General features: G+C 34.2%; 1 protein-coding gene across 2 annotated transcripts in view; it reads right to left on the bottom strand.

The window, feature by feature from the left end:
- LOC143244487 (paired box protein Pax-6-like) overlaps positions 1-18,496 on the bottom strand; it is a 53,621-nt gene extending 35,125 nt beyond the window's left edge. The window contains exon 1 of one of the 2 annotated variants that reach the window (XM_076489263.1): positions 18,300-18,496. The gene's annotated coding sequence lies outside the window, so the exon portion shown is untranslated. Of the gene's footprint in view, positions 1-3,372; positions 3,625-18,299 lie in introns of those variants that run through there. The other variant, XM_076489275.1, reaches the window with a different exon arrangement.
- Between the last annotated feature and the right edge of the window lie 337 nt (positions 18,497-18,833).

The following is an 18,833-nucleotide window of genomic DNA, read 5'->3' as shown; positions in this document are numbered from 1 at the left end:
AAAGCTGAGTTAATTCGCTTGTAAGAAAATTCAAACACAAGCACTCATTTTTACTTCAAGTGGGTTTTTCTTTATCATGAGTTAATAAAGATCTTTGTAAAATTATATTCTAAAAATTGAGTGACCTCTGAGGTCACGAAAATAGTCGAAGATATCAAGATAAAGAGAAAAACAGAATATAATTAAAATTCTAGTTTTTGTTATTCATATGCGCAGATGGACATGGTAAAAACCGAATTTTAAGGTTTATTATTCTAATTTAATATTACCGTCATTACAATAGGATGACTCCTAAAAAGACAAACAGTATATTCGAAATAAGATTATTTTGAAATAATTTATTACAGCACCTTTTAATTAATTGAAGCCGTATTATATAAAGCATCGCAAACGAGGAAGTGATTGAAGGCTAGATGGTTGAAGGTGACAAACACGATTAATAAGGGCGTAAAAAAATTATCAGTAGTCTTAACATTTACAGGTGGAGTGAGTGCGACCCGAAAGAACATTCATCTTTGTTGACAGCCACCTGGAGGATGTTTTGTAAAGCTCGGCTAGTGATGTTTGATTATTTTTATATCATTGACAAAATGAGAAAAACAAACAAACATTTAGCATAGTAAAATATACTAATTGGAACTAGGTGAGTCAGCCAGGTGGCGTTAAATTCCAATAATGTATTACTTTACGTTTTCTTTATCCTATATTGAGTAGAATTATTTATCAGGTAAATGTCGCTGGAATAGGATATTTATTTCTCTTATACTTTCTATTTTCACAGAGAGATGTTCAAATATTCATTCGTAAAAACAAATAGCCTTCATTTATATACTTTTTTATTAACACTAACTTATTTCCATTCTCCAGCCACCTGGAGAATGTGTTGTAAAGCTCGGCTGGTGATGTTTGATTATTTTTTTTCATTAACAAAATGAGAAAAACAAACAAACATTTAGCATAGTAAAATATACTAATTGGAACTAGGTGAGTCAGCCAGGTGGCGTTAAATTCCAATAATGTATTACTCTACGTTTTCTTTATCCTATATTGAGTAGAATTATTTATCAGGTAAATGTCGCTGGAATAGGATATTTATTTCTCTTATAATTTCCATTTTCACAGAGAGATGTTCAAATATTCATTCGTAAAAACAAATAGCCTTCATTTATATACTTTTTTATTAACACGAACTTATTCCCATTCTCCATGGGAACGAACAATCAAAGATCATTTCCATATGTTCCTAATTGATTTATACCTCCTTAGTGAACTTAGTAGCTTTATTTTAATATATTTCTAATAATAAGTAATTTAATATTCCATCTGGAATATAAAAGTGTCCTATTACACAAGAATCTACTTTTCAGTAGTTAATTATCAGATTTTTAACCGAGTTAATTTTTTAAATAGTTTGATAGGAACTCTACCTTACATTAAGTAAAAAACCAACACTAGTTATTCTACGTTATCTGTTTTAAATAAAACAATACATTTACAGTTATCTAATATACAGAGCTATATTTCTTCTTTATTTGTTCACAGTAGCCTGACGTTTAAATCAACTATTTACACAAATACCATTTAATTAATATACTTCACCTTGACTCAATAATTAATTTATAAGGAACTTTAGATCGAAAGTAATTATTTAAATTAAAATAATAAAAGTTTAATAAAAAATAACATATACGCCACCGAAGAAATCTTTTATAACAAACGTACTTAAAGTTACTGTTATAAATAAGCAAAACAAAAAACGTAAGCCTAGAATAATTAGAAAATACTAAATATCAGCTGAGTATTCTTTCTAACGACCAACTGAAGAAAAGGGTTTGGTTTGGTTTGTTTTGAATTTCACGACAAGCTACACGGACCGTATCTGCGCTAGCCGTCCCTAATTTTGCAATGTAAGACTAGAGTGAAGGCAGCTAGTCATCAACACCCACCGCCAACTCTTGGGCTACTCTTTTATCAACGAATAGTGGGATTCTTCGTCACATTATAACATCCCCAGGATTGAAAAGGCGAGCATGATTGGTGTGACGAAATTTCAAATCCGCGACCTTCAAATTACGAGTCCAGTGCCTTATATACCTGGCCATGCCGAGCCGAAGAAAATTAATTTTGAAGGTTCTAAACTTCACTTATATAGAAACCTCATAGAGGTTTTAACCCCAAGTGGCTGAACTGGAATCAATAGCACGAGCAATGTAAGTTACAGCTTTGAACATAATCATCAGCCATCAAACTAGGTTAATGAAGAAAAGTGAAGTCCTCTTGGTCTTTACGTTCTTTTTTTTATGAACTTAATTTGGAATTTTTGCATCACATGTGGACCAAATGCTTTCTTAATACAATATATAACACCCAAAGTGTCAAAAGTGAAATACAACACCACATTGAACAAAAATTAGTTGTATAACCCAGGAAAGTTCAAAAATGAAACACGAAACCACAAATTGCGAAACACGAACTACAATACTACAAAGTGTGAAAAATGGAATTTAATATTGCAAAGTGTGAAACCAAAATTCAAGATCTCAAAGAACTAAAAACAATATGTTATATTCAATCAGAAGACGAAATTAATAATTTTATATAAAAATGCTGCATTGGAAAACACTCCACACCAATGGTTATTAAAAAAAAACACCGAAAAGGATTCTCAATCATTGACCATGGCATGGCATGGTAGCTCGGGTGCTCGATTCACAATCCGAGTCACCGAACACGCTCGCCCTTACAACCGTGGTGGTGATGGTGGTTGGGGGCTATATTGAGAAAACCAATCTCACTATTTGTTGGTAAACGAGTAGTACAAGAATTGGCGGTGGGTGATTTTGACAAGCTGTTTTCCTTCTAGTCTAACGCTAATAACTTTCGAGTAGCTATTCGCGAAATTCGAAGATAATCATCGACCTGAGGAAACTGGTGGAAGCCGGAAATGGTGTGGGACTCCTTTACTAAATGTGAAGTTCCATGATTCACGTTTACTATTACACAGATATTAAAACTCATAACGCAGAATAAAAAAAAAATGTCATCAGATTCCATCATGTTTTCTAAAACTTTTCCACTTAGTTTTCCTATACTTTGCGTCACATAAAGCAAGCGTGTAATGTCCCACTTTAACGTAATATATATTACGCCATGAAATCTCAGTATTCATAATCTATTGCACTTACAGTCGCAATTACTTTGAAAAAGGCTTAAGCAATTTGAGATCGCACTTAGAAACAAACCACGAAACCAATCAGCTACAGCTATAGATTACCTAACTACAATAACTTATGATATCACAACTCCAGACAAAAACTAACAGTTACAAGTACATGTTAACTATAATACAGATCACTTTAATTCCTTTTATACCTTTTGAGGGCACTTAGTCTCTGTTCTGCTTATGAATTATTCCTAACAGGTGTCCATAGCTCTTGAAGGTTGAGTGTTTATCGTCTCCAAACGTATTTGGAGAATGATAGGGCCATTTTATCTTTTCACGACTTCTCGAGTGGACTGTGTAAGTTCATAAACACTGCTCACACTAGCCGGGACGCTCTCTCTATGCTTTTCAGCTTATACAAGGAAAGCCAATTTTCCCCACAGCGGTAAAGCTCAGCCTCAAAAGAACGACCTTTTATTATACCATCCAAATGTTCTATGGAGAGGACTAGCGGTAAATATTATAAGTATGGGCTACATATTCCAAAAATCCCTTCGTCCCGTAAGCAAACAGTTTCCTAGAGGGGGGAAGCTAGAGGGGAACACCTCGCATAGGTATTGACGGAACAACAGATATCTGTCGTATCCGTAGCTTTATCTCCTTTCTTCTGTGTCGCCGTCATTGTGTTGTAAGGTCTCGAATGGTCCCTTGCTGTATGAAACACGCTGACCCTCGGCTTCAGCTGAGGTGAATTCTCCATGAATGGAGAGTTCTTCTACTGAGCCTTTTGTGTCATCCAGATTGGTTTTCTTTCACCCCAACGTTGGCCCCACTAGGGCTCACATAATGGTACACGCCTTTGGATAATGCACGTTCTTAAATTTCCTCGTCTTTATCCTGCAGAGTGCGCTGAAGACGCGAGCTTCGGTGCTGAGCCGACTATCTCTCAATCAGATTTGACCGTCAGGGTGGGTGGGGAAACTTTGCCGGGGACAGATGGTAGTGGTATGGCGGGTTGCTTATCGTTCTATATGCTGGTGACAAAATTAGGCCTCACTATCCCTACACATCGAAGATCAAGCATGGTATCTCTACCTTTCCTTCTCAACTTCAAAACAGAGGAAATGACCCCCGGGCAGTCAGTCTATGAGCTGCAAATACATGAACCACCAACAGTTTACCAAAATATATCAAAAACACCCCTAACGTTCAAATATTTAGTATTACAAATGTTGAAGACGAAACAAGTACTATTAGCTCTCCGAAAACCTCTATCCATCACTCTTCAAGCAATAATAAATAATAAAATAAATAGATAAGGATTTTTACCGAGCAGTAAATACAACTGCAAAATTTTGTACTACACATATGTCTTTTTGATGACCTACCGACGCTGTAGTAACAACAAAATCTGTGTTTACAGATACACATTTTCTGATGTTTGGAACTAAGCTTAACAATCTGCATTTATTGGCTTCATCAACAGCTGTATTTCAGTGTTTTATCAAACTAATTGAACAATATAATAATGAGATGTAACTATTGAAACAGACTCAAACAATCTGTACTAATATTGTTTGTTTGTTTTCAATTTCGCGCAAATCAACACGAGAGCTATCTGCGCTAGCCGTCCCTAATTTAGCAGTGTAAAACGAGAGGGAAAGCAGATAGTTATGACCACTCACCGCCAACTCTTGGGCTACTCTTTTATCAACGAATAGTGGAGATGGCCTTCACATTATAAAGCCCCCAAGGATCAAAAGGGCGAGTATATTTGGGGTAAAGGAAATTCGAACCCGTGACACTAATATTATAAGTCTAGCGTCCGAAATACATTACCATGCAGCACTTTTGAGCTCCATTGCGTCTTGACGTAACTGACTTTATTAAAATTTTCCGTTCGTTATTAACATGCATTTTGTTATATTATTCGGCATTTTCTTTTCTTTTTCTCTTACTGTGTTATTGGACCGAGTGTAATTCACAAGTTCGTCTTCCCGAACCGTAAATCCTAGAACTAAACGAACGCGATCTGTTTCTGTAAAAATGTACATCGTGCTTTGTGTGTGCTATAAGAGAGATAGTCAAATTCTACTATTCGACGAAACAAAATAAGTCCAAGAATTGGCGACAGTTGGCGATAACTGGCTGTCTTCTTTCTAGTTTCTACCTGTTGAAAAATCACGGACAATTATGCCATTGTGTAACTTCGCAGGATATTGGGGAAGCAAACAAACAATGTGTTATTTATCCCACTGTATTGTTCCTTTCAAGAATTTATATATGGAGAAAACACAAACCTAGAAGTAAAAAGTATAATAATGTGGACCACATTTTATTGTGTATTTATATATTTTTAGTACTTAACAACTGCAGACTAGTGTTTTACTCGAAAATTAATACGTTTTGCCACGTTATTGGTCTTTTATAAGGATAATTCAGTTTTAACTCTTGGATTAATATAGTTTTTAACTACATGGTTAACACAGTTTTAACTACAGGTTAACAAAGGTTTAACTATAGCGTTAACGTATGTTTAATCCTATGGTTAATATAGATTTAATTATATGGTTAATTGCACAACTTGCAATAAAACTAAAATCACAAGTAAAATTAAGTTTGTTTTTGTTTGTTTTTGAATTTCCCGCAAAGCTACACAAAGACTACCTGCGCTAGCCGTCCCTAATTTAATAGTACAGGATTAAAAGAAAGGCAGCTTGTCATCATCACTCACCGCCAACTCTTGGACTACTCTTTTACCAACGAATAGTGGGATTGACCGTCACATTATAACGCCCCCAAGGCTGGGAGGGCGAGCATGTTTGGCGCGACGAGGATGCGAACCCGCGACCCTCAGATTACGAGTCGCACACCTTAACACGCTTGGCCATGCCGAGCCCTTAAAATTAAGAAAAAATGTTTATTTTTTCAGTAAACATTTAACTAATGTTCCGCCTTGTTGCCCAGCATAGCCAGGTGGTTAAGGCACTCGACTCGTAATCCGAGGGTCGCGGGTTCGAATCCTCGTAACACCAAACATGCTTACCCTTTCAGCCGTAGGGGCATTACAATGTACGATCAATCCCACTATTTGTTGGTAAAAGAGTAGTCCAAGAGTTGGCGGTGGGTGGTAATGACTATCTGCCTTTCCTCTAGTCTTACACTGCTAAATTAGGGACGGCTAGAGCAGATAGGTCTCGTTTAGCTTTGCGCAAAAGTTAAAACAAACCAATTCCACCTTGTTATACCTACTAAATGTGTATTACTTATGAGGCCTAATCAGTGCTAGAGTGAGCTTTAATACGTATTTCTCTATTAATTCTTGCAGACACAGACAAACAGTTTAAGCGACTAACTGTTTTTGTTTTCTTTTACTATGTGTATATTTTTTACTATTGTCTATTAACTTGTGTAGCAAAAGTTTAGTTTGGTGTAAATTAAATTATGAACCCATTTACGCTGAGTCCGCCGCAAGGAACCAACTACGAATTCTGACGTTATAAGCTTTTAAGGTAAGCTGTTCTTTAAAAAGTGTTTAACATTTAGCAGGCCAGAGCCTTAACCTGTATTAAACACATTATAGTAGGTCAGAGCTTTAACCTGTATTAAACACATTACAGCAGACTAGAGCTTTGGCTTGCATTAAACACATTATAGCAGGTCAGAGCTTTTACCTGTATTAAGCACATTACAGTAGGTCAGAGCCTTAACCTGTATTAAGCACATTACAGTAGGTCAGAGCCTTAACCTGTATTAAGCACATTACAGTAGGTCAGAGCCTTAACCTGTATTAAGCACATTACAGTTGGTCAGAGCCTTAACCTGTATTCAACACATTATAGTAGGTCAGAGCTTTAACCTGTATTAAGCACATTACAGTAGGTCAGAACTTTAACTTGTTATTTAGACAGCCTTCAGGTAGAAGTACTGTGTTTCTCAGCACGGTATTTATGGACATCACAGTTAATTTTATACGCAATACGTTTCAAGTCATAAAACACTTGAAACAAGACGTTGCGTTATGAAATGTATTACTACTAAAAAAAAAAAGACTTATCTCCGAAATCAAACATGAATATCATAACTGGTTTGTGATTTTATCGCACAGATTATAACACACATAACGTTTGTTTACCATAATAATAAGTCTGGTTGAGTACCAGTTGCAAATCCAAAGTGCAAGACTCCGGTATATTAACGAAATGAGTAAGGAGTGCAGAATATTTGTAGGTGTTCATTCACACACTTGTATTATACCCTTCTGATAAAACGTTTCATTAGGTTGTTTCAGTTAGTAATGTACTTGAATAAAATTTTAAAAACATATATTGGTAAAATAGCTTAATTAACTTTTTTTCAGGTTTTTTCCTCCTCTTTGTTTAGGGAATACGTGTCAGGATTTAAATCAAGCACAATGGTATGAATATTATTCTTTATGGAGGTTTCTGGTCATTTCACTCTCAATAGTTTTTTTATACAGTGATAAATATCGCGCCTTTATGCGATAAATGTATTTCAATGAAAACGATAGATAGACAGAGGTATAAGTAAATACGTAGATATGTAGAAAGGTAGAAATTAGATAGATACAAATATTGATAAGTAGATAGACAGATAGAGACAGAAAGTACGTAGACAGATAAATAGACAAACAGACGGTTCAGTGGACAGATTAAATTGCTGCACGTGACATACATGCTTTGTTATGTGCAAGCTCATGACACGCAGAAACAATGAGCATGTTACACAAGTATTAGTTAAATCTAATAAAGGTTATCAACCCTACACTCCAGAGAGAATAGCTGGCTTGCTGTAATCTAATTACCTTAACGAGCATTCGAGTGAGGTGATTGTAGCGGTTTGCCCGGTAATGTGTAAACATGAAGAACAAAAATCCGCCCTGTGATTCTCTTGCCGCCGAGGAGCTCCATATGTCTTTGGAACGGTCAGGCCGGTTTTGATTAAAAACCGTTGTTTTGAAACGATGCCATAAAACCGGGGAGCAAACCCTGGCATACGGGTGTAATTATTTTTCATTAATTTACAGTTTCTTAGTTATTTATTAAAGCATCTTATATAAATGTCTATCTACTCAAATATTCAGCTGCAATATCCTTACACAGGCTCGTAAACATTTCTACAAAAGAACCAGTGAACTGAAACGATTTCTGTATCGGCCGAAATGGTTGAAATGTAGATTTGTCTATTGAAACCTTTGAATTTTCAATAAATCTGAAAGTTTTAGGCTAAATTCTAAAACAGCTAAAATCTAGATGTGACTATCGAAACTTCTGAATTTCCAATAAATCTGAGTGTTTTAGACTAAATTCTAAACACATAAAAATCTAGATATGTCTATTGAAACCTTTCAATTTCAAATAAATCTGAATGTTTTAGACTAAGTTCTAAACACATAAAAATCTAGATATGATTATTGAAACTTTTCAATTTCCAATAAATCTGAATGTTTTAGACTAAATTCTAAACACATAAAAATCTAGATATGTCTATTGAAACCTTTCAATTTCCAATAAATCTGAATGTTTTAGACTAAATTCTAAACACATAAAAATCTAGATATGTCTATTAAAACCTTTCAATTTCCAATAAATCTGAATGTTTTAGACTAAATTCTAAACACATAAAAATCTAGATATGTCTATTGAAACCTTTCAATATCCAATAAATCTGAATGTTTTAGACTAAATTCTAAACACATAAAAATCTAGATATGTCTATTGAAACCTTTCAATTTCCAATAAATCTGAATGTTTTAGACTAAATTCTAAACACATAAAAATCTAGATATGTCTATTAAAACCTTTCAATATCCAATAAATCTGAATGTTTTAGACTAAATTCTAAACACATAAAAATCTAGATATGTCTATTAAAACCTTTCAATTTCCAATAAATCTGAATGTTTTAGACTAAATTCTAAACACATAAAAATCTAGATATGTCTATTGAAACCTTTCAATTTCCAATAAATCTGAATGTTTTAGACTAAATTCTAAACACATAAAAATCTAGATATGTCTATTGAAACCTTTCAATTTCCAATAAATCTGAATGTTTTAGACTAAATTCTAAACACATAAAAATATAGATATGTCTATTGAAACCTTTCAATATCCAATAAATCTGAATGTTTTAGACTAAATTCTAAACACCTAAAATATAGATATGTCTATTGAAACCTTTCAATATCCAATAAATCTGAATGTTTTAGACTAAATTCTAAACACCTAAAATCTAGATATGTCTATTGAAACCTTTCAATTTTCAATAAATGTGAATGTTTAAGATTAAATTCTAAACATCTTACCAAACTATGTTTACACTTTTATACCACAGTGATAAGTTAAACAAAACACAATCAACACATATCTCTCAACGTTCGATAAATATATATATATATATATTCAACAAATGAACTCAATATATACACAATATAATAATTACATATCTAAATATTCTGATGAAGTTTTCAAGTTCTTAAACGCATACGTTTAGCTGTGGACATTTTGATGTCACCGTTTAAGCCCTAATACGAATACTAGAATACTGATACGTGTTTTAACTGACGTCATTTGGTACTCATTTTCGTAGTGTAAACACTGAATAGGTGTACCGGTCTATAAGCAATGAAACTTTGAAGGTAACATAAGTGGTCAGTTCTGTTTAGCTTGTATAATAAGAGTTATTCATCTTATTTACATAGCAAATACCTCCAACCACTTAGCTCTTCTAGTTGTCTGCTCCTTTGTTGGGAACGTCAACTCAAGAATGGGCTAAACTGTCAAATAAACCCTCGTTTCAAGTGTGCCGTGATTTATATGTTAGAATTTACTACGACGACAGAAACGACAAATTCAGGAGTAGCATAACACCACTTCCACTTCTATCGTGGTTTCAACGCTTCAGAGCATCCAGTATATGTTTGTATTAGAGGGTCGTGCTTAAGGTGAGGCGTGGAAAAGTCACCACTAACTTTATCAGAGTTTACCGCCTGATCGGAAAAGTTCCGCTTTACGGAAGTATAAACAGCGTAGCCTGTTAGCAAGTTTCAATCAAATACACTGTATACCTAACCAGATAATGTGATTTATATACCTGCTAATCGACATGGAGAACTTAGCTCTTTAATATGGTACAGATTTCTTTCACACCCTTTACCACTGCACGGGGCGTCCACTTGCTCTCTAAATTTGTATGTAAAATATTTTCTTCTAAAATAATTAAATAAAAATGTAACGCATATTTTTAGGACGTAAATAAAACTACCGTTTTCGAAGTTATTTAGAATATAATTTTGTGAATGTGTTTTAAATACGTTCTTCATAAACCTAAAATGAAGACTTTGATTTTGCTAATCATGGGTACCGTACTTACATCTGTTCAGTTTTATTATAGTCTAAAGAAGTGGTAAGGACGAAACACAAAATGCTAGAAATATTCACGATGAAACTACAGTCCGGGTTTAACGGAGAAACAAACCCTATTTCTTGGTCTTCAGCTACGCAAAGAAATTTGATTCTGTACTCCATTCGTGTATACACATAAAACAAGTGCCATTAGTGTAAAAGTTTATAATATAGAACTAGAGTTTAAGCTTAACAACATAGACCTTTTGTTGAGATATGATTTATGAGACGTTTACACAATTCCTGCTAAAAACCACCCGTTTCTGGGTTAACCAATACATAACTAAGTGTACTTATGCTAAAGGTTAATATTCAGTTTTGACACCCACTCTGTTATAATGGAGTTAAAACTTCTGTAAGATGGAAAATATTTGAATATTTATTAAAAATAAATTTAATATCGGGTTTTGGTTCTTTTGACTTATGTGTGGATTCAGGAAATGTTTAACATTTATCTCGTATATAAAGCTATTATATAAGTTTGTAAACTATTATTTTATTACCAATATACACATTTGAGGTGTTAAAATCGTTACATAATGTATAATACATAAAACCATTAGAAGTGATAATTATATAAGGAAGATAATATTAATAAACATATAAATCTAACTTTCTCATAATAGGAACCACAATTACTCACATATTTTTTTCTGTTAAAAGTAAACACACTCAAGTGGCTCAGTGATAAGTTTGAGGTCTTACTTTCTACGACACTAATAAATCAGGATTTGGCTCTCGAGGAATGGTGTCACACAAACATTTTGCTGTGTAGATTTGCGCTTTCAAAAAAGTGAAGTATTTTTATAGGGAAAGTGATAAATGATATCCATAAATAATAATTCTTTCCTGCTCATCCTCAGTTTTAACGGTGTGAAGGTACTAGCACGTAACATAAAATTATGTTTTAACGATGTGAAAGTACTAGCACATAACATAAAACTATGTTTTAACGGTGTGAAAATACTAGCACGTAACATAAAATTATGTTTTAACGATGTGAAAGTACTAGCACGTAACATAAAATTATGTTTTAACGATGTGAAAGTACTAGCACATAACATAAAACTATGTTTTAACGGTGTGAAAATACTAGCACGTAACATAAAATTATGTTTTAACGATGTGAAAATACTAGCACGTAACATAAAATTATGTTTTAACGATGTAAAAGTACTAGCACGTAGCATAAAACTATGTTTTAACGGTGTGAAAATACTAGCACGTAACATAAAATTATGTTTTAACGATGTGAAAGTACTAGCACGTAACATAAAATTATGTTTTAACGATGTGAAAGTACTAGCACGTAACATAAAACTATGTTTTAACGGTGTGAAAATACTAGCACGTAACATAAAATTATGTTTTAACGATGTGAAAGTACTAGCATATAACATAAAACTATGTTTTAAAAGTAAAAGCATTAGCACGTAACATAAAGTAGTGTTTTTCAAAAAAACTATTTTATAGTGTTTATCTTCTATACATACATATATAAATAGCCTGAGCATTGGAATAAAATTCTATTCAGGTCAGTCTCGTCTTCATTATAAGAATTATAATTTTTGAAGATCCGATCACAGGTTGATCCAGTAAGATGTCATTGGATTTCGAGTCAATATTATACCACACATTATATTTCTTATACCTTAAGTTTGGATGCTTTATAAAAATGACGGTCAATCTCTTAGCGTGTATGGTAAGGCGCTACTGACTCGCTGCATAGCCCCCCAGCTAGTACAGCGGTATGTCTACGGATTTACAACGCTAAAATCAGGGGTTCGATTCCCCTCGGTTGACTCAGCAGATAGCCCGATGTGGCTTTGCTATAAAAAAACAACCAACTAACCAACTGGCTGCATTATATCTCTCATTCGGTCAGTAGTTCAAATTAGGAAAGGCAGCATAAAAGTCGAATACAAATTGAAGATATTATCATTATATGACACTTCCTGACCGTACGGAAGTGTGTAGGTTCAACTGTAGTTGAAATTCTTTCGTTATGTTACCAGCTGATCGATAAAGATTTTTCACTTATAACGTATTTGATTTACTACTGTAAGTGATGGGCCCGGCATGACCAGATGGGTTAAGGCGTTCGACTCGTAATTTTAGGGTCACGGGTTCGAATTCCCGTCGCACCAAACATGCTCGCCCTTTCAGCCGTGGAGGCGTTATAATGTAACGGTCAATCCCACTATTCGTTGGTAAAAGAGTAGCCCAAGAGTTGGCGGTGGGTGGTGATGACTAGCTGCCTTCCCTCTAGTATTACACTGCTAAATTAGGGACGATTAGAGCGGGAAGCCCTTGTGTAGCTTTGTGCGAAATTTAAAAAAAATGTTTAATAATTCCTTTATGGTGGTATATAATGGTAGTAAAATAGTTCGTTGCTTTCAAAGTTTCAATTACATATGAAAAGCATACCAGCAATTGTAAATACAAACATACAGCAGCTTGGTTAATGTAGTACTGGCTGCCCTCCTGATTGTTCTCCGGGTCTGGTTTATGTAATATTGATTGTTCTCCCTGACTGGTTTACATAATACATGTTGGTCTCCCTGACTTGTTTCTGTAATACTGGTTGGTCTCTCTAACTGGTTTATGTAACACTTGTCACAATATTACACGTTAGTCAAAAAGCTCTAGCTCTCGAAATAATTTCTCTTCTATTTCACATATAAAACCAGTAAAGTCTAGAATTTCGTCGTTTATTTCATTCACTACTGATCAGTGTTGGAGTTCCCGCCAGATACTATCCCTCTCATTTTAAAACGTGTGTTTCTGATGCTAGAGTTACCGCCAGATACTGTCCCCCTCATTTTAAAACATGTGTGTTTCTAATGCTAGAGTTACCGCCAGAAACTGTCCCCCTCATTCTAAAGCATGTGTGTTTCTAATGCTAGAGTTACCGCCAGAAACTGTCCCCCTCATTCTAAAGCATGTGTGTTTCTAATGCTGAAGTCCCGCCAGAAACTGTCCCCCTTATTTTAAAGCATGTGTATTTCTAATGCAACAATGAAGACACAGATTCGGCACATTTTTTTTGGTTTCTATTTCTCTTTAGCCAATACAGAAACATAAATCAGTATGATCTTGAAAGTTTATTTCATTACATTAAGTTTCTCTTCATGAAATCTACAGTTCACAATTCCATAAACTTACCATAAATTACGTGTTAAAATTGGTTCAATATTGCATTGGAAGTGGTTATGATAAAATGTTAATAAGAGAGTCCACACTGGCCCGGCATGGCCCAGCGAGTTAAGGCGTGCAACTCTAATCTGAGTGTCGCGGGTTCACATCCCCGTCGCGCCAAACATCCTCGCCCTTTCAGCTAGCACAGATAGCCCTCGAGTAGCTTTGTGCGAAATTCAAAACAAACAGTCCAACCATTCTGAAAGAAAAACTCTTATGATCGACCATGTGCGCTGTTACCTCTTTCATATATTTTTCTTATTTGTATCCGATCACTTATCTATGAATACATATATTGTTTGTTTGTTTTCTCATTTTCGCGCAAAGCTACACGGGGTGCTATCTGCGCTAGCTGTCCCTAATTTAGCATCGTAAGACTAGAGGAAAGGCACCTAGTCATAACCACCCACCGCCATCTCTTTTGCTAATGAATAGTGGGACTGATCGTAACTTAATAATGCCCTCACGGCTGAAAGGTCGAGCATGTTTAGTGTGACGACGGTTCGAACCCACAACCATCAAATTACGAGTTCAGTGCCTTAACCACCTGACCATGCAGGGCTCGTGTACTCAGTAATTTTTTTTTTCAGAACATAAGTATTATTATTATTCATTAGAATGGGGAAGTATTCTCGAGCAAATTTTGGCTATCCCTTAAAATATAAATTTATACGTGCAGGGGTCCGTACCAAGTATTAGGTTGTGTTTTGTTTGTTTGTTTTTGAATTTCGCACAAAGCTACTCTAGGGCTATCTGTGCTAGCCGTCCGTAATTTAGCGGTGTAAGACTAGAGGGAATGCAGCTAGTCATCACCACCCACCGCCAACTCTTGGGCTACTCTTTTACCAACGAATAGTGGGATTGACCGTCACATTTTAACGCCCCCACGGCTGGGAGGGCGAGCATGTTTTGGCGCGACTCGGGCGCGAACCCGCGGCCCTCAGATAACGAGTCGCACGCCTTAACACGCTTGGCCATGCCGGGCCGCATTAGGTTGTGTAAACATTATGTGAAACCAACAAAATATCTCCAAAATGCACGTTTATTAATTTTTATGTTAACCTAATTTAAAATCCTCCATGCCCCCGAGTAAAATAGTACTCAATATTGTCAGAAAGTATCACAAAGTTCTTATACTGTGTAACATTTCCACTTGAAATATCTAGAAAATAATACGTACAAAATATATTCTCCTTCATAAAGGTGAAATACGAATTGTTATATTTAACCACAAATTTTGGTTCATAATTTACTCTCACACTGAATCGCTGTTTTTAACTGTACAATTAAGTTTTATTTATTGTACGGAGTCATGTAAGCTAGTTTCCTAGAGAAAAATACAATGACAGTGCACTGGTAGCACTGTAAAATAAATACAGGAATTATACACGAAGGACGACAATAAACATAAAAACATTTGTAAGCCTTGCGTTAATACATTATTTTCAATTTGTAATTAAATCTGTGTAAATAATTTGTAAACCACCCCAGCTATTTTTACTTTCAAATAGGGCTCTATTTTAAAATAAAAGTTATGATAGCTGAATTTAAATTATTATTTTGAACAATACCTATCCAGTTAATAGTTAAAGTTCAAGAACATCTGTTCTAACAAGTTTGATAGCACAGATTTATTTTTGGTGTACACCATTGTTTAAAGTAGATTTGTATTTCAGTTTAGATATAAAACGGTACTTATGTAAGCTTATGTATTTCACTCACTAATAAGTTCATTACACAGACCACAACTTATAAGTGATTTTAAATTAATGAATTCAGTTCTAATTAATAAACTTGTAAGAATTAAATTCATAGTGTTACAAATTGAAACACAACACATGGAAGAGTAAAACCTAAAGTGACCATAATTCATCCGTTACTACTATCGTGATTCCAGTATCTCACGATTTTTGACAAGAGAACGCGGTTCACGTTTTGTTCTAAGTCCGTGTAATAAGCTGAATGCTTTCTATAAGTGTAAAATTAGTATAACAATGTACAATTACTTAGAAAACACTTAAAAATCGATCTTATGATTACGAGCTTACCAATAAACCGCACCAATATAAGTGTTCATGCATTACAGTAACGCACAAAGAAAATCACGTCGATTATATAAAACAGGGTAAAAAGCATAAATTCACACCAATATTATACATTGATTCCTAATACACCGGAAATATAATTAGAAAAAAATTATGTGTGAAAATCCAGAGAAAATGGCGTTTTATGTGTGAAAATGCACGAAAAATGGCGTATTATGTGTGAAAATGCACAAAAAATGGCGTTACCTTGGTCACCGAATGTAATATTAATTTTATACAACACATTTTAGGTACTCAGGTTTGTTTGAGTAATTATTACACTTAGTCATTACCAATTTATTGAAATCGCTTTTGTAAACATGTTGTTTGAAATCAGGCATAAATTATACCTTTCCGTTCTTACAACCTTCATATCCGAAGATGTCCTCAGTGAAAGCCAATTGTACACATTAACTATTTACAAAAATATTTTCAGACCATGCCAGTTTATTCTCAGATTTTATAAACTACAAACTCCTCAGATCATGTCAGTTTATTTTCAACTATTATAAATTTAAACCATCTCAGACTCTATTAAATATTCATCAAATATTGTAAAATATTGAAACATTTTCGTATCTTAGCCGTTTATCGTCAATATTAAAAAATACGTCTCATCAGATTGCGCTAGTTTTATCGCTAGATTTTATAACGCGCGACTTCTTAGAATGCACCAATTTCATTTTTAGCAACGAGCTATTCTTGGCTACCTTAATATGCATATAACTCAATTTCACCGTTGATCTAGAACAGTTTTATATTAATTAAGCAGTTTTATTTCGTTTAAATTATGTAAAAGCTTTACTTACAGCAAAAACACACATCGAATTTTGTTATTATTAGTTTGATTTAATAACTATATCTTTACAACTATTATTCCTAGAGCAATGCTAATAATTCATAACAGTATAATATACTATATAAATCACATATTCATCCACAGTTACATGCCCTTACCAACAAGTTACTGCGTATTTCAAGCGCGTATTTAATTAATAATCATTGTTGGTGAGTATTCAGTTGTTGTTTTCTAATTGTCATAAACTGAATCTTTTCTATTGTTGTACTGTTCTTTAGTGTTGAAGCTCAGAATTCATATTATGAAAGTAACAAATTTTAAACTTTGTTTTATGCAAAACGTTGTTCAAAATGTGTGTGTGTTTCCTTAAAGCAAAGCCACATCGGGCTCTCTGCTGAGTCCACCGGGGGGAATCGAACCTCTGATTTTAGCGTTGCAAATCCGTAGACTTACCGCTGGATCAATAGGGAACTGTTCATGACGTAAAATTCATTATTGCTAAGCACTATAAATTACTTCAAGTTTAATAATAAGTTATGGCTTTGTTGGACGTCAATAAAAGTCCTAATGTTTTTGCTGTTCTTTACATGGTTGTTAGAGGGAAGAAAGTTACAAAAATAACAACAAAATAACGACAATGATTTTAAAAAAATCGATCCGTAATTTTTCGATAACCGTAATGTTTTTTTTACAGTATCTGAAAACCGTCCAACAATGTCTACGCGGGTTACTTTGTTTTAGGATTTTACCGGTAAAAAATACCCTAAAATAAGACACATTTCTGCTTCTTTTTTTCATATAACTTTAGTTCTCTTAGTTAATTAACTCAGTTACCTTAATTATTTGTATGGCAACCAGAAATTATTAGCCGTGTAAAAGGACTGTTTTGCCTTAGAATTTACCCGAGAAAGATAAAAAAATTGCCCTGAAACAGGGTACATTTCTACTTTTTATAGATTTCGAATTTGAATTTAAGTACAGAAGTACTAAATGAAACGAATCAATTAGCACCTAATGGGATTATGAGAGATTTAACAGCAGTTAGTTTCTTAAAAAAAAAGCTGAATAAAACTTTCGTATGTAATGTTGCATCTTATCTAATACTCTATGGCGAACCTGTTTTAACAGTATATTTGTAATATGTTTTACGTTTTCCTTCTTTTTTTTTTAACAAACTATGTTAATCTGAAATTAGCCAAAATTTACGGAACAGCCAATCCCAATACAGTGGAACGAAATACATCTGATAAGAAAATGTTTTGATCGACTTACGTTTTACTGACTATAGACTGAGTTTCTAGTTAATTAATGTATGTATTTTATGTTTCATATTTTTAAGTCAAATAAATACACAACACAAATAAAGTTTCAGGAAAGTATTGAAGTTATACATTTCAAACAGTCGAAGTGTCAAGTGCATATTTGTTTCTCACAAGACCTTCGTGTGCTGGCACTTATAATTTATTGTCTTAGAATAATAATTAAAAGAAACATTTAAAATGAAGTAGAATTTAATTTTTGAAATAATCCAAAGTTTTTTTTGGTTGTTTTAAACTTTCTTACGTTAGGATTTCTATATAATTGGAGAGCATGTAAGGGAAAATCAAACGTTATTTTCAAAAACTCACCTGAAGGTTAACTGGATGATACGATGTTTATCGGATAAGACTAGATGTTATTAGAAAGTATTTACATTAACACTTTATTTCTCACCAAACTTAACCGGCGTGTCGTCACTGCTACCACATATCAGAACTTTGCCAAGTTTACCCTGCACACACAATCTACAAGCATAACTCCCAGCAACCTATAGACACCAGTCGTGAAAGACAACTATTTGACAGTGAAACTGTTTCAAGCTCAGCCAATCCGCTTCTTTACTCTTCATGATGTCATATCTGTGTGGGTGCAATCAGGCGAAAAAGCTCCAACTGACATAAGGGTGGGGTCTTCAACCAAGTTAGATTGACTCCGCCCTTAGAAACGCCTTCAACGAAGAATTCCACCGTATAAGGCTCAAGTTCATCAACTGAAATGTTCGCTGAAGCACACAGAGACATAAAAAAAGAGAAACTGGAAGACTTACAGGAGATTGTATCTTACCTCATCCAAATAAAATGTTCATGAAAGGTGATATATACATATAAAATGGAAGGATTGCT

Source organism: Tachypleus tridentatus, chromosome 1 (genome assembly GCF_004210375.1).
Source record: "Tachypleus tridentatus isolate NWPU-2018 chromosome 1, ASM421037v1, whole genome shotgun sequence".
Lineage (NCBI taxonomy): Eukaryota > Metazoa > Arthropoda > Merostomata > Xiphosura > Limulidae > Tachypleus > Tachypleus tridentatus.
The sequence above is the reverse complement of the archived record's forward strand: the minus strand, read 5'-3'. Positions and strand labels throughout refer to the sequence as shown.